General features: G+C 39.0%; 2 pseudogenes; one reads left to right on the top strand and one right to left on the bottom strand.

The window, feature by feature from the left end:
* LOC105710163 (protein CDV3 homolog) overlaps positions 1-20,429 on the bottom strand; it is a 48,706-nt pseudogene extending 28,277 nt beyond the window's left edge.
* A 3,317-nt stretch (positions 20,430-23,746) lies between these two features.
* LOC105710222 (histone-binding protein RBBP4-like) lies at positions 23,747-25,022 on the top strand (annotated as a pseudogene).
* The last annotated feature ends 2,928 nt before the right edge of the window (positions 25,023-27,950 follow it).

The following is a 27,950-nucleotide window of genomic DNA, read 5'->3' as shown; positions in this document are numbered from 1 at the left end:
AGCCAGGAAAGTCACTCTTGGCCTTCTCCTTCCCTTCTCCCATGAATACCATTATGTGATCAGTGTCTTGTCCTATACCCAGAGGGAAGGAATGTCACAGGGATAGCAAGAAGAATCTGAACAAACAGCCTTGCCAAGTTCCTCCTAATTTATTACCATTATAACATAACATTTTGTCCTTTAAGGAAGGAAGGAAGGAAGGAAATAAGCTGGCTGTAAATATGTAGATATATTTCTAGATTATCTATTCTGTTCCATTAGTCTATGTGTCTGTTTTTATACCAATACCATTCTGTTTTGGTTATTGTACCCTTGTAATATATTTTGAAGTCAGGTAATGTGATGCCTCCAACTTCATTCTTTTTGCTCAGGATTGCTTTGGCTATTTGGGATTTTTTGTTGTTGTTCCATATAAATTTTAGGATTTTCTTTTTAATTCTGTGAAAAATGAAACTGGTGTTTAGATAGGGATTGCATTGAATTTTTAAATTGCTTTGAGTAATATGGTCATTTTAATGACATTAATTCTTTTGATGAATTAACATGAGATGTCTTTCCCTTTGTTTGCATTCTCTACAATTTCTTTCATCATTGTTTGTCTTGTTATTGATTTCTAGTTTTATTCCATTGTAGTCTAAGATGATAGTTTAAATGATTTTAGTTATTTAAAATTTATTGAGACGTTTTGTGTCTTAATATATGGTCTATCTTGGAGAATGTTTGATGTACTAATGAGGAGAATGTATATTCTATAGCTGTTGGATAAAATGTTCTGTAAAGTCTGTCAGATCCACTTAGTTTAATGTGCAGTTTAAATCTAATGTTTCTTTGTTAATTTTCTGCCTAGATGATCTGTTGAATGCTGAGAGTGGTGAGGGAATGTGTTCTCTTTCTGGGTCCACAAGGTGGCATAGTTTTAAGGGCAAGAACTTCCCAAAGCCATGCCTTCCTTCCATCTCTCTCCATCCAGGAGATTTAACAGTTTATGTTTAAATTTCACGGGAGCAGGAAGAAACTAAAAGTCAATCACCCCAGTGGACGTTTAAAGGAACTCCTTTTATTGGCCAGAGGAACTTGGGTAGGGGGGAATTTCTCCCAGGATAAATTCCCCTGCTCCTTCACCCACACTGGATTTCCAGCTCTCTGGAATCCCCTCCCACATAGTTGGAGCTCTCTTTCTCCTCCTGGAGAAATGACGCCAAGCCTAGCTAATTTTTTCTTTTCTTTTCTTTTTGGAGATAGGGGTCTTCCATGTTGCCCAGGTTGGTCGCAAAATCCTGGGCTCAAGCAATCCACCCACCTTTGCCTCCCAAAGTGCTGGAATTACAGGCGTGAGCCACCACACCTGGCCTAAATAGGTTTTCTATCCCTTTTATTTTCTCTTTGCCTTCTGGGACTCCAAAATTTTGACTAATTGGCCACTTCATGGAGTTGCATATGTCAGAAAGTCTCTGTCCATTATTTTTTTTTCTTTTTCCTTATTTTTGTATGACTGGGTTATTTCAAAAGACCTGTCTTCAAGTTTCAGATTTTTCTTTTATTTGATCTAGTCTATTGTGGATGCTTTCAAATGTATTTTCTATTTTATTTGATGAGTCCTTTATTCCCAGAATTTCTGTTTGGCCCTTTTTTATGATATCTATCTCTGATAAATTTCTCATTCATATCCTGAATTTTTCTTTTTTTATTGTTTTTCAGTATTCTCGTCTTCTACTAAGCTTCCTTAAAATCAATATTTTGAATTTTTCAGAGAGTTTATAAATTTAATTTTGACTGGAATTTATTGCTGAAGAATTAATGTGTTTCTTTGGAAGTGTCACATTTCTTTGTTTTTTAATGTTTTCTGTGCCCTTATATTGATATCTGTGCATCTGGTCTAACAGTTGCTTCCTCCAGTTTTCTGAATTTACTTTTGTAAGGGAGGAACTTTTCCTGACAATGTTTTATAGTATTGGGTAGGGCACTTTGGCTATTATTCTGGGTGGATGCAGTAGTAGTCTTGGTATAATTCTTTAGCTGTAAATAGTGTTAGTTCTGAGTCTTATTTCCTTGACGGCTTAGAGTGTGGTTATTAGTAGAGGCTGTGAAGTTTTGCTGGGAATGGGGATACCAGGTGGGCCAGTCTTCAGGTCTCAATGATGGCAGCAGTTGGATTGAGTATGTCTGCCTTTGGGGCCCCAGTGTGGTGTAGGCTGGCACCAGTAGTAGCTGATCCAGCCAGGCTGATTCTTAGGCCTATAGGCAGCCTGCTCAGATGCCAATGATGGCAGCAGTGAGCCAAACAAACGGGCAGGTTCTCAGGCCTCTGGGTAGAAGGCATAGCATGAGCAATGGCAGTAGCAGTGGCAGGTAAACCCTCTGCATCCCAAGTGGTGCACACTGGTGTTAATGGTGATTGCAATGAGCTGGGCAGACTAGTCTCCAGGCCCACAAATGGCACACGAAGGTAGGTTCCAGCTGTAATAGTAGCAGCAGGGTGGGTGGGTCCAACCTCAACACCTCGAGAGAGGTATTTAGGTACCAACAGTGGTGGCCCGGGCTATGTAATTCTCCAGACTCTGGGACTGTGTTTTCTAGCACTGAGGGGTGGGATGTGAAGCTACACAAGGCAGACTTGTCTTCAGGCCTCTCAATGGTGTGTGCAGACACTGACTGTGGTAGGCAGAGACGGGGTGATTCCCCAGGCCCCTGGCAGAGTATTCAGGAATGCGCTACAGCCTTGAAACTGAGGAGGCCAGAGTTGCTTTCAGTGGCATCAGTTGTACACAGGGGAGTGAGAAATGTGCTTCACTCGCAGTTCAGCCCTAACAGCATCAGCCTGTGCTTGACTTGCTGATGCTTTGTGTTCTGCTTGTGTTCTGCACATGCTTTAGTCCACACACAGCAGTCCACAGCAATAACAACCATGGGCAGGAAACTCTATCTAGGCATGTGAAACCGCACAGTGGCTTCACTGCTGGAGGCAGTTGCAGTCTGTGGCCTGCACTTGGGCCCTAGCATCAGAGGTAGCTCCAGCAGTGGTTGCATGCAAAGGATGTCAGTGAGGCTCTAGGGATGTGTAAATGCAGGTGCTGTTGGGCCCCAGGGTGAGATGTCGTCTATTGGCATTGGGATCTCAAAATGGCACCTTGCTGTGGCTGCTTAGGTCTCTGGGAGTGTGTGGGACCCAGGAGCAGTGCCACTATGTAGTCTCCAGGCAATTTCCTATGTTAGTTTCAAGACCTGAAAGAGTTGAGGCCCTCTCCAATGGCTAAAATTGCAGGAGTTCATAGTGGGAATGGGGCCCACTGGAGGTCTCTCACTAACCTTTTCCTGCACTGGGGAGTCTCTCCTGGCTCCCAGCTTATCCTGGCTAAGCAGGTTGCCTTTTTTTCTTATTCTTCCTTGCTTTAGGTGTTTCCTGTCACTTCTTCATTGAATTCCAGCGTTCTCTCCTGGATGATCTATTTTAAGTGTGATTATCTACTCACTATTTAAGTTCTTTGTGGAGGAGGTGAGTAGGAGATGTCTCTGGTCAGCTGTCTTGAAGCCCCTCAGCAGCTGAGTTCAACAGTTGCTCTAAACAGAAGTAGGCATCAGTGGCCTTTTACATGTGGAGATTATTTATTTAGCCATTTTTAAAAGTCTTGAACTCCAAAGGTTTAAGATTACTTCCAATCCAAGTATCTGAAGAAAAAAAAGTCAAGACAGAAGGCAAATAAGAAAAGAAAAGAATCCCAGCTGCTGGGTGGTACTATTGTTCTGAAAGTATTTGAGCTATTTTTTAGCATTAAGAGCAGTCTAAGTTGTCTGTGAATCTTTATTTCTGAAGGCTCTCATGTCACATAAAACTTACATTAAATAAGCAGAATCTACAAGGAACTTAAACAAATTTTCAAAAAAAAATCAAACAACCCCATTAAAAAATGGGCAAAGGACATAAACAGACACTTCTCAAAAAAAGACATACATGTGACCACAAACATATGAGAAAAGCTCAATATCACTGATCATTAGAGAAATGTAAATCAAAACCACAATGAGATACCACCTCACATCAATCAGAATGGCAATTATTAAAAAGTCACAAAGCAACAGATGCTGGCAAGGTTGTGGTGAAAAAAGAATACTTTTACACTGCTGGTGGGAGTGTAAATTAGTTCAACCATTGTGGAACACAGTACAGTGATTCCTCAAAGACCTAGAGGCAGAAATACCATTTTACCCAGAAATCTCATTACCAGGTATATACCCAAAGAAATAGAAATCATTCTATTATGAAGATATATGCACATGTATGTTCATTGCAGCACTATTCACAATAGCAAAGTCATGGAATCAACCTAAATGCCCATTAATGATAGGCTGGATAAAGAAAATATGGTACATATACACCATGGAATACAACACAGTCATAAAAAGGAACGAGATCATGTCCTTTGCAGGGACATGGATGGAGTTGGAAGGCATTATCCTCAGCAGACTAACACAGGAACAGAAAACAAAAAACCACATGTTCTCACTTATAAGTTGGAGCTGAATGATGAGATCACATTGACACGTGGCAGCGAACAACACACGCTGCGCACCTGTCAGGGTGGAGGGACACAGGAGAGCATCAGAAGAATAGCTAATGGATGCTGGACTTAATACCTGGGTGATGGAATGATCTGTGCAGTAAACCACCATGGAACACGTTTACCTATGTAACAAACCTGCACATCCTGCACATGTACCCCTGAACTTAAAAGTTGAAAAAAACTTACATTAAATAAATTTCTATGCTTTTCTCTTGTTAATTTGTCTTTTGTTATAGAAGTCACAACCATAAGACTTCATAATAGATGAGAAAAACATATTACCTTTCCTATCCTACTATAGTCATATATTACCTTAAATTGTTTGCTAAATACTTCTTAGTCCAAAAAGGAATTCAGACTATAAATAAAGACAATTTAAAAAATAACAAAACGTTAAATTACAAATTATGACTGAAGCCCAAATGATACTTAAAGGGAACTGTATAGCCTTAAATTTGTTTTTATCAAACTGAACTAAAGAGAGAATGATAAAGGGAAAAAATGAGTAATCAAGAAGCAATTAAACATAAGAATAATAGAAAAGGGGAATAATATCAATAAAAGCAGAAATCTAAATATTAGTGAAAGAAAAAGAAGAATTTTCTGATGCCCCAGCCCCATTGGTCTCATTTAGTTTTATTTTCTGCCTCAGAACATTTTCTCAACCTGGAATGGAACTCCCCTAAATAACATCTAAATTACTAAGTCTTTCATAGTTTAAACCTTCTTTCTAGGGTTTCTTCTTTCTTTCAGAGAGGTTTCCTTGACACTAATATGGGTTAACTCTTCCTAGCATATTTCCTAATACTCTAGGACTTATTGCATTTAATTTGTTCACTGCCTGTATACCTCATTAGACTATAAGTTCCACAGGACAGAGACCATGACTAACCATTGCCCCACTGAGCCTCTAGTGTCCAATAGAGTAATCTGCATATAATGGTGGCTTGAAACATTAGTTTGGAATGAATGCATGAGTGAATAAATAAATGGAAGAAGTCTGAGGAGAAAATCCAATCAAATATACAATTTTCTAAAAATGTGAATCCACAAATAAAAATGAACCCAAACACAAAATTAGAAATAGGAAAAAGGAGATAACAGATGTTTATGAGATTTTGTAAACTGTCATAGAGCTCTATGTGTAACCCTATATATTTTAAATCTTACTTAGATCAATAATTTCCTGGAAATAAAATAAAACAAGAAAAAATACCATAAGCAGAAAATTTTTTAAGTTTTTCAAATATAATCACTGCAAAAGTTCTTGCAAACTTTCAAAGAACAAGAGTAATTTTTAAACTAGCATAATTTAGTTTTTATAAGCTAGATATGACAAATAGAGTACAAAAATAAATCTTAAACCAATCTCATTTATCAACATAGCAATAAAAATACTAAGTAGAATTCTACCAAGTCAGCTATAGGAGAATATTAAAAGATCAAGTCACCTTGGCCAAGTAGAGTTTATCTCAAGAATTCAAAGAGGGTAGAAGATTTAAGAAATATAGTACTGGCTGGGTGCGGTGGCTCATCCCTGTAATCTCAGCACTTTAGGAGTCTGAGGTGGGCAGATCACGAGGTCAGGAGTTTGAGACCAGTCTAGCCAACATAGTGAAACCCCATGTCTACTAAAAATACAAAAGAAGTAGCCAGGTCTGGTGGTGCGAGCCTGTAATCCCAGCTACTCAGGAGGCTGAGGCAGGAAATCGTGTGAATCTGGGAGACAGAGGTTGCAGTGAGCCAAGATTGAGCCATTGCACTCCGGCCTGGGTGACAATTCAAGACTCTGTCTCAAAAAAGAAAAAGAAAAAGAAATATAATACTGTAATAACTATCACTAGATGTACAAAATAGAACATTTGATCAAATTTAGAGCGTGTTTCTGATAAAACACTTCACTAATTAGGAACAGCTAAGCTCATACTTAATAGTAAAACAGAACAAGAGAAGAGGAGGGGATAGAGGTTCCTTTATGTATGTCGTTTTCAGCTGGCTACTAGTGGTTACCCAAAGTAATATGCGAAGAATTCTTAAGCTTACTGTATTCTCAGCAGGAAATAGTGCCCCACAACCAACATCTGCCATGGAAGAGGAAGATCCTTTGGTACACTGCAGACATTTCCTTTAATGGCGGGGCAAAGAAGCCCCCTAGCAACAATTATTTAACACCAACTTGAAATTTTCAGACAGTATAATAAGGCAGGAAACAAAATGTGAACTGTAACTATTGTATACAGAATCAAAATTATTTGTATTTTTACATGATACTGCTTTCTAACTAAAACTGGAATAGAAGAAACTGAAACAAAAAAGATTAATTAAGAGAGCCCGGTAAGATTTTTGATAACAAAATAAGTATTTAAAATTCAAGAGTTTTTCTATATTCCTATAATAACCAGTTAGAAAACATAATGGAAAATCCTACTCAGAATACAAACAAAAAATATAAAATACATAGGAATAAATGTATTATGAAATGAATTGAGGTCCTATATGAAGAAAACAATGAAACTTGGAGTGACCTAAAAAGGGACTTAAATAAATAAATGGCCATCTCAAGTTTCTAGATAAAAAGATTAAATATTAAAAAAAGTTTATTCTCGGCCAGGCATGGTGGCTCACGCCTGTAATCCAAGCACTTTGGAGGCCAAGGCAGGCGGATCACCTGAGGTCGGGAGTTCAAGACCAGCCTGACCAACATGGTGAAACCCCATCTTTAAAAAAAAAAAAAAAAAACAGTTTATTCTCCCCATATTAATTCATGGAACAAGTACAGTTCCTATCAAACATAGGAGAATTTAACCATGATATAAACACAATTTAAAAATATAAATCACAGAAGGAGGATAAATCTGAACTGGCAATTATTAAAAGATAACAGAAAACTAGAAAATTGTTTTGTGAAGTATTGACCCAAAAAGACACAAATAGATAAACTGAATGATTAGAAACCCCAGAAACATTTATGAAATTGATATACATGGTATATGATAAAGAAATTGATTTTGTGATCAAAGGATGGCACAGATTATTTTGTTGGATACCAAGTTGTATCTCTTCTTCATGGAAAACTGAAAATTAATTTCGCAATCATTAAAAATAACTAAATATATAAAATGAAAATATATCAAATCTAGGTGTTGATACAGATTAATATTTACATAATCTTACAAGATGGTGAGAATGGACTAAGCATAAAAAAATGACAATAAGAAACACTGATGGACTATACTTCAGAAGATTTTAACAATTATATAAATACACAATATATATCTCTTTTTTTTTTGAGACAGAATCTCGCTCTGTCTCCCAGGCTGGAGTGCAGTGGCACAATCTCAGCTCACTGCAACCCCACCTCCCGGGTTCAAGTGATTCTCCTGCCTCAGCTCCCCAAGTAGCTGGGCCTATAGGTGCTGCCACCATGCCCAGCTAATTTTTTTGTATTTTTAATAGAGAAGGGGTTTCACCTTGTTGGCTAGGCTGGTCTCGAACTCCTGAGCTCAGGTGATCCACCCATCCCAGCCTCCCAAAGTGCTGGGATTACAGGCATGAGTCACCATGCCCAGCCCCCACACACACAGACACACACACACATATATATATCAATTTTTTTTAATTAAACTAAAATTTACAATATATGTGACTAACAAAGAATGGACATCCTGACAAATTGATTTTAAAAATAAAAAGACAATTAGTGGTAACTTCTGAGATTCTGGTCCACCCATCACCCAAGCAGTGTACACTATACCCAATGTATAGTCTTTAATCCCTCACCCACCTCCCACCCTTTCCCCCAAGTTCCCAAAGTCCACTGTATCATTCTTATGCCTTTGCATCCTCATAGCTTAGCTTCCACTTAAGAATGAGAACATATTGATTTTCCATTCATGAGCTACTTCACTTAGAATAATGGTCTCCAATTTCATTCAGGTTGCTGCAAATGCCATTATTTCATTCCTTATTATGGCTGAATAGTATTCCATGATATATATATATCACAATTCCTTTATCCACTGGTTGATTAATGCGCATTTGGGCTGTTTCCCTATTTTTGCAGTTGTGAATTATGCTGCTATAAATATGCATGTGCAAGTATCTTTTTTGTATAATGACTTCTTTTCTACTGGGTAGATACCCAGTAGTAGGATTGCTGGATCATATGGTAATTCTACTTTTAGTTCTTTAAGGAATCTCCACACTGTTTCCATAGTGATTGTGCTAGTTTACATTCCCACCAGCCTTGTAAAAGTGTTCCCTTTTCACCACATCCATGCCAACATCTATTCATTTTTATTTTTTGATTATGGCCATTCTTGTAGGAGTAAAGTGGTATCTCATTGTAAGTTTGATTTGCAACAAAACAATAAATTTAAATTGTCAACAAACATATGAACAATATGGCTTTACTAGTTCTCAAATTCACACTGAAAAAAAAAATCAGCATTTTCCCTATCACATCAGTTAAGTTTTAAGAAAATTTTAATACCCAGAGTTAAGTTAAGTTTTAGTGTAAAAGTACTCTCATAAATTGCTAATAGGATTATATGTTGGTAAAATCTTTTCGGATGATTCACTAGATAGAATAATGTTTCTCCAAAATATCCACATCTTAATCTCCAGACCCTATGCATGTTGATCACGTGACAAAGGGGATTTTGCAGATGTGATTAAGACTCCTGTGATGGGGGGATTATCCTGGATTAGCCATATCGATGTGGGCTTAATGTAATCACAAGGATCCTTACAGAGGAAGATGAAGGCAGAAACGTCAGAGTAAGATAAGGAGATGAAATGATGGAGGAAGCAGAGGTGAGAAAGAGAGAAAGGAAAAAAATTTGAAGATGCTACACTATTGTCATTAAAGATAGAAGAAGGGACTATAAACCAAGAAATGCAGGCAGCTTCTAGAACCTAAAAACCAAAAGGAGAATAATGATGGATTAAAGAATGAAAATGTATTCCACAGGCCTTATAAACCATTTATCCCTCAGGGCCTTCAGTAGTAATGCAACCCTGCTGATCTACAAGACTGTTAAGAACATAAATTTGTATTGTTTAAAATCAATAAGTTTGTGGCAATTTGTTTCTGTTTTGTTTGAGACAGTGTCTCACTCTGTCACCCAGGCTGAGTACAGTGGCACAATCTTGCCTCACTGCAAGCTCCACCTACCCTGTTCAAGCGATTGTCACGCCTCAGCCTTCTGAGTAGCTTGGATTACAGGTGTGGGCCACCACGCCCACCTAATTGTTGTATTTTCAGTAGAGATGGGGTTTTGCCATGTTGGCCGGACTGGCCTCAAACTCCTGGCCTCAAGTGATCTGCCTGCCTTGGCCTCACAAAGTGATGGGATTACAGGCACGAGCCACCATGCCTGGCCAATTTGTGGTAATTTGTTATAGCAGCAATAGAAAATTCACACAGAAAGCAATTAGACAACTTTCAAACTATATCTGATCTATGATGCAGCAACTTAATTTCTAGGAATCAGTCTTAAAGATGTTATCAGAGAGAATACAAATAGCTAAGTAAAAGTAGGTTCACTGCAACAATGTATAGTACTTAACAACAGAAAGTTACCTAAATTTGAAATAGGGGATTTATTAAATAAATTTATTGAATGTATTAAAGACATGTATTAAATAGATTATAAAAATACAACAGCAATGAAAACAACAGCTGTTCGAAAATATTTAGAGAAATGGGGAAATGGCCATGATAAGCTTTCTTTTTAAAGGTAGTTTACAAAACAGTACTATATGTAGTATAATACCAATTTTTTTCCATATATTTACTTTTTATTGAATTTGTTAATATTTCAGAGATCTTGCATTGCCAAACCATGCCAGAGAATTCAAACAAATGGTACAATGGACAGCCTCATCCACCCATCACATGGTATATTAAAACTTGATTCATGTACATTTTGATATTTTCACGATCTTTTAAAAAGTTTTAATAAGAGTTGGAATTTAAATCTGCTGCAGGTTTTCAGATTTTGAGTACAGTATGCCTTTACATAACACCTTCACTTATTCATCTCTGTTCATTCTTCAGTAACATAACCCTCAACAAAATTTTGCTAGGAAAAAAATGCATACTTTTCAGTGAAAATTCACAGTTAATGATAAAGAGGCAATTTTTTTTAAGGTTTTTGGTTCCCAAATAAAGTCTTCAGTTTGCCAGAATCCCATTTCTGATTTAATCATTCAACCTCCCCTTGGCAGGCTCAGCTACTCACCCAAATACATTAGAAGGCAGGACCCTGCCTGCCACCTCAGATGTCAACATTATAGCCCAGATGTTCGTGGCAGTTCCCGTCAGAAGACACTAAAACCCTCCTAGGAGTCCAATTCCTGCACTGATACGTTCATCAAGACTAAACTCCTATCCGAAAATGCTCCCACATCAAAATAGTTTTACTCACCCACTTGCTTCCCTCTTGACAGTAGCAAGTCTGAAACTAATGCATTTGGCAAAGGGATTTATTACAGAGAAACCCGGACTCTGCATCAAGTGGTCGCATTACCACTTTCAGATATTTCTATTGAACCAAAGATACAAAACTAGGAAACTGCCAGACTATCTCATTAAGTGGATACTCTTCTGTAATCCTGGGTAGCTTCCTCAAGTCCCTTTAAGGAACCAAAAACTAAAATTAATAGGTATTTTTAAGCTGTAATTATTAAAAACAGAAGTGCTACATCACCTGTCTTTCGCCCTGACTCTCCAAATGAACATAAAGACACGCCAAAAGGTTGAAAACAGAGCTAGCTGGTATAATAACTGCACCTTTAGAATAGCCAATACCTTGAAAATTTGGGCACAAGTATATAAGGAATTCTTATCAAAGATCATGCACAATCCATGACACTTAAATGGGTTTTAGCTGAGGTTTTGCTCATGTTGCTCTGAATTTGTAAGAACAGATCAGTGAACCCCTTAGCCTCAGCAGAAAGCATATTCTTCCCACTGCAGTTTATTATACAATTTAGACCTGATTAGACCAGGCATTAGTAGCACCTGAAGTCGAGCCTCCAGCATCTCCTTTGCATCAAAGGCTATTTGGTTCCACCGTCTTCCACCCTCAGGATTCGCATACTCAGGAGACATTTCACAATCCTAATGCACACTTCAGGTTACTTAACCAAGCAATATGCTCTGTCAAAGAACTTATTTCAGATGAGATCTGGCACATTCAGGGTGGTATGGCCATAGACCAAAGAACTTATTTCAAGTCAAAGCAAAAAAGGCTTTAATGTAGAACACAAACAAAACAAAAAAAGCACTATCCAAATAAAAAATTACAAAAAAAAAAAAAACAAGATTATTCTCTCCTTCACCCCTTCCCCCACTTGGTGGACCTCAGTGTGGTTGAATTTATTTTGTCGTTACCTCAGAATACAACTAAAAGTTTAGACTACAAATCACAGCCCTACACAGATGATCTGAACACATCAGTTCTTTTCAGCGGTGTGTTCCAGAAAGTCTAATGTAGCCATAGCATACTACAGAGCCTATTCCTTAAGGGTAGGGCACAGGACACATTAATTACCATCACTCAAATCCTCATCTTTTATAGCAGATCAGAACCCAGATGGCTGATTTTTTATGCATGATTTCTGATAAGAATCCAGTAGAGCTGGTTTCAAGGTTCACATCGACACCTTAGTTGTAACTTTCTTATCCAGAAGTTGTGATCCACATGAAGTCCACAATGAGTGCATCAAATCTGAAGTAGTCAACCCTTACGAAGGCTCAGTATCTGAACATAAAAAGATTTTCAAATGACCACTGGTTGCAGGTTTTGTTTTTTTGTATTTGCAGAGTAAATACAAAAGAACACTGTTGCAACTAGTTCACACATTTATTTAACAATAAAAATTCCCCTAAATCCAATATGCATAGAGCAGTCATGACACTTTAACTTCCATAGCGCAATAGGGCCAGTGATGAAATCGAGTGGTCTGCATCAGTGTCTGTAGATCCAGCAGAAATCAGATGATGAATGGTGTTCATGGTGGTTACCTTTAGTCTATTTACCTCAGAAGGGTTAGCAAAGCCCATTTTTTAATTGTATGTGAGTGGCTGCTTTTCTGATTTTCAGGCACAGCATACTGGTTGTCTAGCTGAAGTTATAAGGCCTGGTTTTTTGAAACCTCATTCCTACCTCTATTTTTGTGCCTTACTACTTCAAAGCTCTTCTCCATTTCTTTATCCCTAAGGGAAAAGAAATATAATCAGTAAATATTTCTTCTTCACTAGGGTTTTTGAAAATATTCACCCTTGAATTTAAAAATGCCACCCCTTAGAAGAATCTGGGGAGGGGTAGATGGGGAGGTGTATATAAAATCCTTATCAAACCATTTTAAGGCTTCAATTCAAACAGAAAACACAGAACACTGTCCTGAAGCTCTAGGGTCCTATCTTCTACTGAATAGCATTAACTGTGACCCTATTTCAGGACACTTGAAGAAAACTGTTAAAAACTGTGTAATGACATTCCTCCTAAAACTTTCACTTTTAGCAAGTGATAGATAATACATCTCTCTCTTTATGCACAAGGGTAACAATTTTCTCATTCAAGTAAATTCTACTCATTAGTCAATGATTTCTCCTGACATCGATTTTGTGGGAGTGGATCTGACTAGATCAGGTAAAAAGACTTGAGTGTGGTAAATCACTGCCCTCCCAAAGGTCCCTTATACATTTTTTAAGACAGAGCAAAGGAGCAAGTCCACGTGGAGATTTAAATTCAACCCATCTGTGCTCTCAAAGTGGTGAAAAGGCTGGGATTTATTCTAAAAGCCACCCCAAAAAACATTTCCATCTGATGTCATTTACCTTTCTTCCCATTTTATATTTTTTTAAATTCATGTCCCTAAGTAAGATGTACATACACCATAGGCAGTCATTTAATTCCAGGTAGCATTCATTTTAAGTACTTGCTCCGGCTTTCTACATGCTTGACAGCTGACTGCAGGGATGGGAACTGTGTATCGCTGTAGATTTCTGGTGATCCTTGTGGTGTTTTCCTTGTTGTGGTTAACCAGGCCCCAGGAGGCCTATGCACACCACTAGTCATTGCCGGTTTGGAAGCACCGGAGCTGTTTTATTCCAGGGGCCTGAAGATTTTTCCATACCACCACCACCTTCACCTTCTTGGCAGTTATCACCTGGATCTTGTCTCTTTTCATTATCGTCTTCTTCCTTTTCACTTATTTGCTTTGCCTGAACCCTGATGCCGCTGTAGCCAACCTCTTCTGGCTCCAGTTCGTTCTATTCATCTACGTCCTTCGTCACAGCCTTGGTGGCGGCCCCTGGGCCCCGCAGCGCGCTCGCCGTCCTGCCATCTCCCGGCCGGGTCCCCACGCCCGCCCAGCCGCCAGCCGCACCGCCCCCCGCACTCCCCACCCCGTTGCTCCGCTCCTTCTTCTTCTTGTCCCTTTTGACAAAGAAGTTTTCCAGGCTCCGCTTCTGCGTCTCGGCCACGGCCTCGGCCTCGGCCTCCTCGACCCGGATGGGTGGGGCCGGCGGTGGGCGCCGCCCGCGGGCTAATACCAATTTTTAAAAAGATATATATCTGACTATATTGGCGGGGCGCGGTGGCTCACGCCTGTAATCCCAACACTTTGGGAGGCCGAGGCGTGCTGATCAAGAGGTCAGGAGATCGAGACCATCCTGGCTAACACGGTGAAACCCCGTCTCTACTAAAAATACAAAAAATTAGCTGGGCGTGGTGGCAGGCACCTGTAATCCCAGCTACTCGGGAGGCTGAGGCAGGAGAATCGCTTGAACCCAGAAGGTGGAGGTTGCAGTGAGCCATGATCGCGCCACTGAACTCCAGCCTGGTGACAGAGACTCTGTCTCAAAAAAAAAAAAATATATATATATATGACTATATTCAAAATGTTTATGGTAATCTCTGGGTAGTGAAATTATAGGCAATTTTTCTTTATACTTCAGTAAAGACTAATTTTATAATAAACGAGTTATAAATGTATAAAATAGTTATGTACATGTTTGCTAAAAAGAGCCTATGTAATATAAATATGTTTATAAATAGCAATATCAGTTACTGTAAGTGTAAAATACCCTCAAAATATAATTGTGTTTTCTGCCACAATAAACAATCCTAGATTCGCTAATATTTGGAGATTTGTTTACATCAGCTCTACCTGTGTAAGCAGCACCCTCCAGCAGTGCTTGCCTGGCCTGAACTACTACCCCTTAATTCAATTTCCAATTTTGGGAACCCTGTCAATCATGAAAGTTACCTGAAAATAACAAAAGACTAAGTTTGCCAAGTTCCTAGCCTTAACATTATGTGCCATATTAAGTTACCTGACTTTCTACTGTTTTAAAGTACACTGGCTTTGCAAACTATTGAGCTGGTTTTTTGTTTGTTTGCTTTTGATACTCAAAGCCCATTTTAATTTAACATTTGGGCCAGGTACAGTGGCTCACACCTGTAATTCTAGCACTTAGGGAGGCCAAGGCAAAAGAATAGAATGAGCCCAGGAGTTCAAGATCAGCCTGGGCAACATAGTGAGACCCTGTCTCTAAAAAGAAAAGAAAAAAGTTTTTATTTGTGTTTTGGGTAAGTCAGACTACCATCAATTAAATGAAAATTGTTATGCATACACACACACACACAGGGTCACACACTGAACAACGTTTTAGTCAAAAACAGACCACGTATATGATGGTAGTTCCCTAAGATAATAATAGGGCTGAAAAATTCCTATCACCTAGTGACATTGTAGCCATCTTAACATCATAGTGCAATGCAGTACTCACATGTTTGTGGTGATGTTGGTGTAAACAAACCTACTGTGCTGCCAGTCTTATAAAAGTGTAGCTCATACAATTCTGTACAGTATATAATAGTTGATAATAAATGACTACATTACCAGCTTATGTATTTACTATAATATACTTTTTAATCATTATTTTAGAGTGTACTCCTACTTCTCTTAAAAAGGCAACCGTAAAGCAGTCTCAAGCAGGTCCCTCAGAAGGTATTCTAGAAGAAGGTACTGTTATCATGGATGACAGCTTCATTTGTGTTACTACTCCTGAATATCTTTGATAGGACAAGATATGGAGGTGTAGATTGCCCTACCAGATATGAGTGGGTGTCATCCAATCCTCAGGAGGCCTAAAAAGAACAAAAAGAAGAAGTAAGGGAGAATGTGCTTTCTCTGCTTGTTTTGATTTGGAATGTCAGTCTCTTGCATTCAGTCTGGAACTATACTATCAGGTGTTCTTCTGGGTCTCCAGTTTTCATACAGAAGATCATAGGATTTCTCAGTCTCCAAAATCACATGGGCCAATGTCTTATAAATCTCTTTGTGTGTGTGTGTGTGTGTGTGTGTGTGTGTATACACATACATATATATATATGTGTGTGTATGTTCTATTGATTTTGTTTCTTGGGAGAATCCTAACACAATATCAAAGAAATGATGTATTATACATATAAAATTTAAAACAACAGGCAGAAAATACAATATCAAAATGCTATATATAGATGTCTGGAGGTTAATTTTATTTTGTTTGGTGACTTGAAATATAGCCTCATATGGTTACTCCTTTATCAACAAAGCCTTAACTGACACCTTTCCCCTAGAGTGAATGGGAAGACTTCACCTTTGCAGTTCCACTATACCTTATATTGACTTAAGATATATGATTGCACTTAACAGCCATGAACTGAAATGAACTAGGAAGGCATTACTTCCTATCTGTAGTAGAATCAATGTCCTTTAAGGCATTGATAAGTATGATCAGATCATACTTATCTACGTACCCCAAGGGCCTAGCATAGTGCTTGCAGACAGTAAAATGCTTAGTGAATGCATAAAAACTTAATTTGGAATAGAGTAAATTTTGTGATCAATTTTTGTTTTTTAAGAATCATGGTAACTTCATGGCAAAGTCTAGAGGTCAATATAGTCATCTGTTTCTCAGCTCTTTCATTAAAGCTGTGCTTCTCAAAGTACAGGGCTGGGACAGGCTGGGGCCTCCTAGAAGACATTTAGCGATGTCAGGAGACATTTTTATATGTCACAACTGAGGAGGGTCCTAAAAACATCTAGTGAATGAAGGTCAGGTTTGCTGCTAAACATCCTACAATGGCCAGGACAGCCACCCACAACAAAATGTCCAGCCCCAGATGTTGAAAGTGCCCAGGTTAGGAAACAGTGTTAGAGGAATCAAACTGAGCTAATTAAGCAAGGGTCCTAACCCTTCTCCCATAACCCTCTTAAACAAAAGTTTAGCCTTAAGCAAAAGAAATAATATCAATAGCAGCAACTTAAAGGTGTACAACAATTTGTTTTAGAGAACATTTTGCAACCTGAGGGCTCAAGGTCGAAAGGGCTCAAGTTAGTGCTAAATTAGGAGGAAAATAAGTTCTTATTCTGAGCCAAACACTCCTAAACACTTTCTTCTTAACTCCCGGCCAGCTCATTCATTATTTATTCAGAATCTCACCAGTAGCTGCCTCAACACTGCTTTCTCATGTTACCTCAATTTCTGAGCTGAGACAAGATCACCTGTGTCAAGGGAGCCCTTTCTTCAGTTATTGTTTTGGTAATAACTTTATTTGTGATTTTCTTTTCTTTAATTCAGTTAAAGTATGTGGCTTAGCTCAGCTCTTCTTCACATTAGGCCTTTTTAAAAAAATAATTCTAATCTTAGCTAAAAACATTTTACAATAAAGCCTGATTGAAAGATAATGAAATGGCATCCTTAACAATCAAGAGCAACAAAAACAATCAGCTGCAACCTTCCCCTTTTCCTTTTTAGTTGGGCCTTAAATGGCACTCCAAAGACACTGCTTCTGAAACAGCTTTCTGCAATCAATACAACCTCTTGGAGTTTTTACTGTCTCTGGCACTGGAAGCTTGCTCTCAATCTCTCTCTCTCTCTCTCTCTCTCTCTCTCTCTCTCCCCCCTTCCCCCCTTCTCTCTCTCTCTCTCCCCACCTTTCCCCCCTTCTCTCTCTCTCTCTCTCTCTCTCTCCCCCATCACCTTGCTGTGGAATGCCTGTTGACCATCAGGCATATGGCAGAATAACTGGATTTCAGATAAGCCAATGTGGGAAACCAGAAGGCAGAACCTGGTCAAAAAGGAGTGTAGGAAAACAGAGGCTGTCCTAGAGGCAAGCTGAGGCTGAAGGTAATTTACTGAGTAGAATATCTTTGCTGTAAGAAAAAGTCAAATTTGACTATACTGCAGTTCTCTCATTTCCAAAAAAAAGCAGAGGTAGGAGAAGGAAGGAGGGAAGGAAGGGAGAGAGGGAGGGAGGAAGGGAGGGAAAGGAAGGAAAGAAACCAGGAGAAGGGAAGGAATGGAGTAAAGGAGAAGAGGAAAATGGAATGAGCATTTATTGAATACCTACTACATACAACATACTATATACTTTGCTATTTGTTGTGCCATTTAATCCTCACAATAGTCCTGTAAGGTAGGTAATATTGTCTCCATTTTTCAGATAAGGAGAGTGAAGTTCCCAGAGGTTAAGTAACTTGCCCAAAATCACGTAGTTGGGATTTGAACACATATCTGTCTGAACCCAAAATCTGAAAAAAAAAAAAAGTTTAAGTGGGTAGGCTCTGGAAAGATGTTTGTTAAAATGTATTAAGAAAAATCATTTTGGGAAACTGAAGTGAGATGTGGGATTTTTCTTCCTGAAATAAGATATCCGGTCCCTATACCTACTCCATAATGCTTTATTTTAAAATCAGATAATATTTATTCATTTATTTCCTGCACAAATAATTGTGGAACACAAAGTGAAAGGAACTGTGCTAGTCGCCATTGAAGGTACAAATGTGAACAAGGCATGAAATTTAGTATAGAAGAAAAGTAAACATGAAATTACAACATAGTTTGATAAATATTATAACAAGTGACACCCCAAGAGGTATGGGAACAAGCAAATATTGACAAAGAGAAATGTCAAAGTTTCAGGTTGAAGCTTAAGTCATGAATAAGCAAAACTGAAAAACCTTTCTTCCACAAAAGAAGTTAGAAGTCGACACTGAGTTAGGAGGAACTGCACACCGTACACACAAACAATACTCTAATTCCAAATGATGTAAGACCTCTGTCACTTCAACTGCCATGTCATTCATCAACAACATAGCTTATTTCAGAGCATGTGGTGAAAAGCAGCATTGGACTAAAAGCCAGATACGAATTTTCATCTAGACTTGCCTGAGTGCTGGCTATTTGACTATGGGAAAGTAATTTTACCTTCTCTGAGCCTAAGTTTCCTCATCTGCTAAGGGAGTTAAGCTAAACCATTTCTAAAGTCTCTTCCACTGTTAACACTCTCTGTAGTTTTAACTCTAATAACTACTCAACTACATATCATAGCTTGCTAATCAGAAACTTGATTGGTAACTCTCTTAGAACATTAGGCTTTTGAATATTTATAAAGAAGTGGAGCAAGATGGAGGAATAGAAAGTTCCACCCATAGTCCCACCAGCAAGGACACTCAGTTAACAACTATCAGAAAAAAATCTTTATAAGAACCCCAAAAATCAAATGAGCACTCACAGTACCTGGTTTTAACTTCATATCACTGGAAGAGGCACTGAAGAGAGAGAATAAACAGTCCTGATTCACCAATGCCACCCCTCTGCCTCCCTGGGCGGCAGTAACGTGGTGTTGATAGCACCTCTGGGATCTAGGGGAGAGAGAACATGGTAATTGTGAGACATTAAACTCAGTGCTTTTCTGTTAAATAAGAAAGACCAAACAGCCAACACCTGCCCACAGAGAGAGAAACCAGCCCTAGCCAGAGGGAAAGCACCTATCTCAGAGGTCTGAACTTGAGTGCCTGTGAAGCTCACCACCAAGGGCTATTGCACTCTGTGACTCTTAAGTAAACGTGAAAGGTAGTCTGAGACATAAAAACTGTAACTCGGTAGGTAAGTCCTAGTGCTGAATTAGGCCAACAGACAACCAACTGGGGTGCACACGACATACCGAGATACCAGCTTGGGCAGCCAAGGGAGTCCCAGCATCACCCATCCCCTAACCCAAGTCTACACAGCTCTCAGCTCTAGAAGAGACCCCTTCTTTCTGCTTGAGGAGAGGAGAGGGAAGAGTGCGGAGGACCGTGTATTATAGCTAAGATACTAGCCCAGCCACAGCAGGATAGAGCACCAGAGTCATGAGGCCCCTGTTCCAATCCTTGCTCCAAGACAACATAGCTAGACACACCCTGGGCTAGAAGGAAACCCACTGCCTTAAAGGAAATGACCCAGTCCTGCCAGCATTCATTACCTGCTAACTGAAAAGCCCTTGAGTCCTGAGTAACCAGCAGCAACACCCAAGTACTACATTGAGAGCCTTGGGTGAGACTTGCTGGTTTCAGGTGAGACTCAACACATAATCAGCTATGGTAGCTATGGGGTAAAACTCCTTCTGCTTGAGGAAAGCAGGTGAAAAAGTAAAGGGGACTTTGACTTCCACCTTAGACACCAGCACAGTCACAGGGGAATAGAACACCAAGTGGGTTCTTGGGATCCCTGACTCCAGGACTTGATTCTTGGATGGCATTTCTGGGCTTGCCCTGGGCCAGAGGGGAACTTACTTCCCTGAAGGATGAGTCCCAGGCCAGAAAGCATTCACTCAACTGACTCACCAAGAGACCTTGAGTCGAGTCGGGCGTGGTGGCTCACGCCTGTAATCCTAGCACTTTGGGAGGCTGAGGTGGGTGAATCATCTGAGGTCAGGAGTTCAAGACCAGTCTGGCCATCATGGTGAAACCCCATCTTTAGAAAAAAAAAAAAAAATACCTCGAGTCTTCAGGGAACATCAGTGGTAGTCTGCAAGTATTCCTCATGGCCTGTAATAGCAGTGGCTATAGGGTAAGGCTATTCTGCCTTTGGGAAGGGTAAGGAAGAGTTGGAAGTGTAGGGTCCAGCCCTGCTGGGTCTACAGGGTATTCTCTATGGGTATGGAGATGAGAGACTGTAGAAATAAAGACACAATAAACCGAGATCAAGAGAAAAAGAGTTTGGGCCCACGAGTCCACTACCACCAGTTCACAGAGAGATCAGTAGTGGCCCCAAGTACCTGGACATTCTGACTTTTATTAGGTACAAAACAGAGGGGCAGGATAAGTAGGGTGGATCTTCAAACAGATCATGCGTCTAAGGAACAGGGGGCCCAGGACTTTCAAGTAGCTGAAGCAGGGGACAGCAAGATGTGTCAGCACTTCATGTTATACTTGCCAAGTAAGAATGAAGGCTTCAAAAATTGTGCTACTTCTTACTGTCTTCAAAAGAGGAACCAGGTGCAGAAGTAGGGAGTGAAAGCAGACACAGATTGCAACCAATATAGCACAGCACCACACAGAGACAATTAAGCCCCTAGGTAACTGGGGATTGGGCTGATTGATATCAGTCCTTTTACAAGAGCTCAGTGGGAGTGTTCTCTGATTCGCCCAAGGACAGGAGATGTTCCCTTCCAAGGTGTGCTGAGTAGAGGTGCTTCCCCAAGCACTGGTGCTACCTCAGAGATTTTAGATGCCCTCCAGAAACCCTTATTAGGGTGTGACAGAGGACTTGGTTTTGGCATTCAACAGGTTATCTCTGCTGATCGCCACCAATAGGTTAGACAGGTATTAATGTTCTTGCCTTGTGGCCACATTTCATTGTGTCCCTTATCAGTCCCTGACCACAGCAACCTGAAGTTCCTAGATAATTATGCATAAAGTACAAGAAGGCTTTAATCAAGGCTTAATATTCAATAAGACTAATATCTAATCACTCATGATAATATTCAATAAGACTATATCGAGTCACTCATGAAACTTATTCCTAACTAGATTATTCTTTCTATATTCTATTTATTTATTTATTTATCTATTTATTTTATTTTATTTTTTAAGAAATGGGGTTTCACCATGTTGGCCAAGCTGGTCTCAAACTCCTGGCCTCAAGTGATCCACCCACCTCGGCCTCCCAAAGTGCTGGGATTATAGGCGTGAGCCACCGCGCCCAGGCTTCTATAGTCTATTTATTAAACAGGAACTGGCTGAGGCTTCAGTCTTCTGCCGTGGTACTTATAAGACTTTCCACCCACAGGGAAGGGCTGTGTTATGTGGGTTGAGTGCCAGCTCAGCCACAATATAATAGAATACCAGGTAGACTTCTCAGGTTTTTGACTAGTCCCTGCCTCCCAAACAATATTTCTGAACCCACCTGGGACTTGGGGGACCTCGCTACCCTAAAGGAAAGGACACAGGCTTGCCTGGCTTTGCCACCTGCTGATTGTAGAGCCCCAGGGCCTTGAGTGAACATAGGCAGTTGACAGGGAAGGCCTTGGACAGGGACCAGCACTGTGCTAGCTTCAGGTCTCACCCAGTGCAACCACAGAGGTAGTGACCACAGGGTATTTATGCCACTCCATCTCTAGCTTTAGGTGACTCAGAACAGAGAAAGAGATTCTGTCTGTATGAGAGAAAGTAAAGGAAGGGAACAAGGGTATCTGCCTGGTAATCCAGAGAATTCCCCTAGATCTTGTCCAAGACCATCAAGGCAGTTCCTCTATGGGGAAAAGTTGAAAGCCTTTTCTCTAAGATCTGGAACATGACAAGCATGCCCACTGTCAGTCACCACTGTTACTCAACATAGTACTGGAAGTCCTAACTAGAGCAGTCAGACAAGAGAAAAATATAAAGGGCATCCAAATTGGATGGGAAGAAGTCAAATTATTCTTGTTTGCTGATGATATAATCTTACCTTTGGAAAACCCTACACTCCACAGGAAAACTATTAGAACTGATAAATACAAAATCCACATTAAAAAATCAGTAGCATTTCTATATGCCAACAGTGAAGAATGTGAAAAAGAAATTTTAAAAGTAATCACATTTGCAATAACCACACATAAAATTTAAAACCTAAGAATTACCTTAACCAAAGAAGAGAAAGACCTCTATAATGAAAACTATAAAACACTCATGAAGGAAATTGAAGAGGACATAAAATATGTAAAAGAATTCCTTGTTCATGGACTGGAAGAATCAATGTTTTTAAAATGTCTTTACTACCCAAAACAATCTACAGATTCAATCCCTAACAAAATACCAATGACATTCTTCTCAAAAATAGAAAACGCAATCCTAAAATTTATATGGAAACATAAAATACTCAAAATAGCCAAAGCCATCCTAAGCAAAAAGAACAAAACTGGAGGAATCACATTGTCTGACTTCAAATCATGCTACAGATCTCTAGTAACCAAAACGGCATGTTATTGGCAAAAACAAAAACCGGACACATAGACCAACAGAACAGAATAGAGAACCCAGAAACAAACCCAGAAAAAAATAAGGAAATTCTTCAGGACATTGGTCTGGGCAAATATTTCTTGAGCAATGCCCCACAAGCACAGGCAACTAAAGTGAACAGGAACAAATGAGATCACATCAAGTTAAAAAGCTCTGTACAGCAAAGGAAACAATCAACAAAGTGAAGAGACCACCCACAGAATGGGAGAAAACATTTGGAAACTACCCCTCTGACCAGGGATTAATAACAAGAATATATAAGGAGCTCAAACAACTCTATAGAAAAAATCTAATAATCCGATCAAAATATGGGCAAAAGATTTCAACAGATATTTCTCTAAAGAAGACATACAAAAGGCAAACAGGCAAATGAAAATGTGCTCAACATCACTGACCATCAGAGAAATGCAAATCAAAAACTACAATGAGATATCATCTCACCCCCATTAGAACGGTTTGAATCCAAAAGACAGGCAATAACAAATGCTGGCAAGGATGTGGAGAAAGAACCCTTGTCCACTACTGGTGGAAATGTAAATTAGTACAACCACTATGGAGAACAGATTGGAGGTTCTTCAAAAAACTAAAAATTGAGCTACTGTATGATCCAGCAATCCTACTGCTGGGTATATACAAAAAGAAAGGAAATCAGTATATTGAAGAGACATCTGCACTCCAAGGTTTATTGCATCACTATTTACAATAGCTAAGATTTGGAAACACCTAAGTGTCCATCAGTAGGTGAATGGATAAAGAAAATGTTGTGCATACACACAATGGAGTACTATTCAGCCATATAAAGAATGAGATCTGGGCCCTCCTGCAATGCTCGACCCCAGGATTCCCCGGCTCGCTTGCTCACCATGGCCAAAAAGGAAGCAGCCTTCGATGATGTAGTGGAAGAATGAGTGATCAGTGAGGAGTACAAAATATGGAAAAAGCACACTCCTTTTCTTTATGATTTGGTGATGACATATGCTCTGGATTAGCCCAGCCTAACTGCCCAGTGGCTTCCAGATGTAACCAGACCAGAAGGGAAAGATTTCAGCATTCATCGACTTGTCCTGGGGACACACACATCGGATGAACAAAACCATCTTTTTATAGCCAGTGTGCAACTCCCTAATGATGATGCTGTTTGATGCGTCACACTATGACAGTGAGAAAGGAGAATTTGGAGGTTTTGGTTCAGTTGGTGGAAAAATTGAAATAGAAATCAAGATCAACCAGGATGGAGAAGTAAACAGGGCTTGTTGTATGCCCCAGAAACCTTGAATCATCTCAACAAAGGCTTCTTCCAGTGATGTTCTTGTCTTTGACTATATGAAACATCCTTCTAAACCAGATCCTTCTGGAGAATGCAACCCAGACTTGTGTCTCCATGGACATCAGAAGGCAGGCTACGGGCTTTCTTGGAACCCAACTCTCAGTGGGCACTTGCTTAGTGCTTCAGATGACCACACCATCTGCCTGTGGGATGTCAGTGCCATTCCAAAGGAGGGAACAGTGGTGGATGCGAAGACCATCTTTACAGGGCATACAGCAGTAGTAGAAGATGTTTCCTGGCATCTGCTCCATGAGTCTCTGTTTGGGTCAGTTGCTGATGATCAGAAACTTCTGATTTGAGATACTCACTCAAACAATACTTCCAAACCAAGCCACTCAGTTGATGCTCACACTGCTGAAGTGAACTGCCTCTCTTTCAATCCTTATAGTGAGTTCATTCTTGCCACAGGATGAGCTGACAAGATTGTTGCCTTGTGGGATATGAGAAATCTGAAACTTAAGTTTCATTCCTTTCAATCACATAAGGATGAAATATTCCAGATTCAATGGTCACCTCACAATGAGACTATTTTGGCTTCCAGTGATACTGATCGCAGACAGAATGTCTGGGATTTAAGTAAAATTGGAGAAGAACAATCCCCAGAAGATGCAGAATACGGGCCACCAGAGTTGTTGTTTATTCATGGCGGTCACACTGCCAAGATATCTGATTTCTCCTGAAATCCCAATGAGCCTTCGGTGATTTGTTCTGTATCAGAAGACAATATCATGCAAGTGTGGCAAATGGCAGAGAACATTTATAATGATGAAGACCCTGAAGGAAGCATGGATCCAGAAGGACAAGGGTCCTAGATATATATGTCTTTACTTCTTGTGATTTTAGACTCCCCTATTTTCTTCTCCACCCTGAGAGTGATTTAACCCTGGCTTTGTAGACTTTGTTTGTTCAGCTTTCCCTCTATATAATAGGTACCACCAATAATGCTATTAGCCTAAACAGTGGGTGTTTTCTAAATATTAATGGTTGAGGTGCAGGAGGGGGGGCTTTATTCAGCAAAGCCAAAGACTTACATTGAAATTTTCTTCAGGAATTTTTGAGTAACAAATCCAGATCTAAAGTAGCTGCAGAAAGGGGAATATTATGTGTGATTATTTTTCTTAAGCTATATCCCCAAGTTTTTCAGACTCAAGTAAAGTCTAGAGTGAGTAAGGAATAGAGCCAAATGAGGTAGGTGTCTGAGCCATGAAGTATAAATACTGAAAGATGTCACTTTTATTCAGGAAATAGGGGAGATTCAAGACATATAGATTCCTACTCAAAAATCTTGACACCTGACTTTCCAGGATGCACATTTTCATATGTAGACCAGTTTCCTCTTAATTTCTTCAGTTAAGTAAAAAACTACATGTTCCTCTTTCCCCATATATTTTTGCTCGTTTGTGTATTTCTTGAGCTGTTTTCATGTTGTTTCTTTCCTTTCTGTGAAAATGTGTTTTGTTTTGTTTTTAACTTGGGACCACCAAGTTGTAAAAATGTATGATTTTACCTGACAGTTATACCAAAGGTAGACTGTCAAGTTGAGAAGAGTGAATCAATAACTTGTATTTGTTTTAAAAATTAAATTCATCCTTGATAAAAGTTGCTTTTTTTTTTAGGAGTTAGTTCTTGGCCACTAGTTTGATGCCATCTCCATTTTGGGTGACCTGTTTCACCAACAGCCCTGTTACTCTCCATGACTAACTGTGTAAGTGCTTAAAATGGAATAAATTGTTTTTCTACATAAAAATAATAATAAAATAAAATTAAAAAGATTGAGATCCAGTCATTTGCAACACGTCTGGAACTGGAGATCATCATGTTACGTGAAATGAGCCAAGCAAAGGAAGACAAACATCACATGTTCTCATTTATTTGTGGGATCTAAAAATCAAATCAATTGAACTCATGGACATAGAGAGTAGAAGGATGGTTACCAAAAGCTGGGAATGGCAGTGGAGAAGTTGGTGGGTGATGGGTGGGGTTAATGGGTACAAAAACATAGAAAGAATGAATAAGACCTACTATTTTATAGCAAAATAAAGTGACTATAGTCAATAATAATTGTATATTTTAATATAACTTAATGAATGCAATTGAATTGTTTTTAACTCAAAGGATTAATACTTGAGGGGATGAATACTCCATGATGTGCTTATTTCACATTATGCATCATTCTCTATGATGTGCTTATTTCACACTGCATGCCTGTATCAAAACATCTCATGTACCCCATAAGTATATACACCTACTATGTATCCACAGAATTTTTAAAATTTTTTTAAGTTCTATTAAGGTGAATTTATTATTGAAGAAAAGAAAATTTTAAGTAAATTTAGTGTAGTTAATTTGTACAGTGTTTATAAAGTATGCAATAGTGTACTATTATATACTAGGCCTTCATAGTCACTCACAACTCACTGATCTACCCACCGAGAGCATCTTTCAGTCCTGCAAGCTCCAATGATGGTAAGTGCCCTTAACAGGTATACCATTTAAAAAAATCTTTTATACTGTTTTTACTGTGTCTTTTCTATGTTTAGATACAAAAACATTTACCATTGTGTTTTTATTGCCCACACTATTTAGTATGCTGTACAGGTTTGTAGCCTCGGAGCAATAGGCTATACCATATAGCTTAGGTGTATAGTAGGCTAAACCATTGAGGTTTTTGTAAGTACATTCTATGATATTCACACAACAGTGAAATAGCCTAACAATGTATTTCTCAGAACCTGACCACATTGTTAAGCGATGTATGACTAACTGTACATCTATACACACACACACCTATACTATATATGTAAATTGATTGTAAAAGCCAATTTACAAACTTTAAAACCTAAAGGAGAATGATGACGGATGAAAGAATTAAAATTTATATCACAACTTCCTTTGACTGAATAGATCCTAAATCTATATCTATATGATGCAATGCTCAAACTGAAGATTCATATATTAAAAAGGAACAGAATGGTTAAATGATTATTCATATAGAGGGGTAATTTTAACACTTAAAATCAATTGTGTTACTGACACAGGAGCATAGAGACTAGAAAAAATGTTCTGATTCTGAAAGTAATTCTTGGCAACTGCCAATATTTCCAAATTACTCAGTTTTATTGTAAAAAATATATACTTGAGTATTGTCTAAGCTTATTACAGAAATGCCTTCATTGAATTATTAATAAATATCAAATGCTTTTTTTAGGAGATGGAAGAGAATCAAATAATAGAAGACACACGAATTTAAAAGTCTGGAGATTTTTGGCCAGGCGCAGTGGCTCATGCTTGTAATCCCAGCACTTTGGGGGGCCGAGGTGGGTGTATCACCTGAGGTCAGGAGTTTGAGAACAGTCTTGCCAACATGGTGAAACCCTATCTCTATTAAAAATGCAAAAATTTTTGCTGGACATGGTGGCACACACCTGTAGTCTCAGAAACTCAGGAGGCTGAGGCAGAAGCATTTCTTGAACCCGGGAGGCGAAGGGTGCTGTGAGCCAAGATTGTGCCACTGCACTCCATACTGGGTGACCGAATGAGACTATATCACAAAAGAAAAGAGAAAAAGTTTGGGAATTTTTTATAAACTCTGGTTAAAAACCTTGCTCATTACACTTTAAAAGAGTAAATTTTATGAGATGTAAATTTTCTTATTTAAAAATTGATTATACTAGTTAATGTCTATTATTAAAAGGAGCTACATAACAGTAGCTTTAAAAAAATCTAGAAACTAATTCGTG

The sequence above is a fragment of the Aotus nancymaae genome, unplaced genomic scaffold (assembly GCF_030222135.1).
Source record: "Aotus nancymaae isolate 86718 unplaced genomic scaffold, 86718_ANA_hifiasm-v0.15.2.pri h1tg000007l, whole genome shotgun sequence".
Lineage (NCBI taxonomy): Eukaryota > Metazoa > Chordata > Mammalia > Primates > Aotidae > Aotus > Aotus nancymaae.
This window is presented reverse-complemented; position numbering and strand designations above follow the sequence as displayed.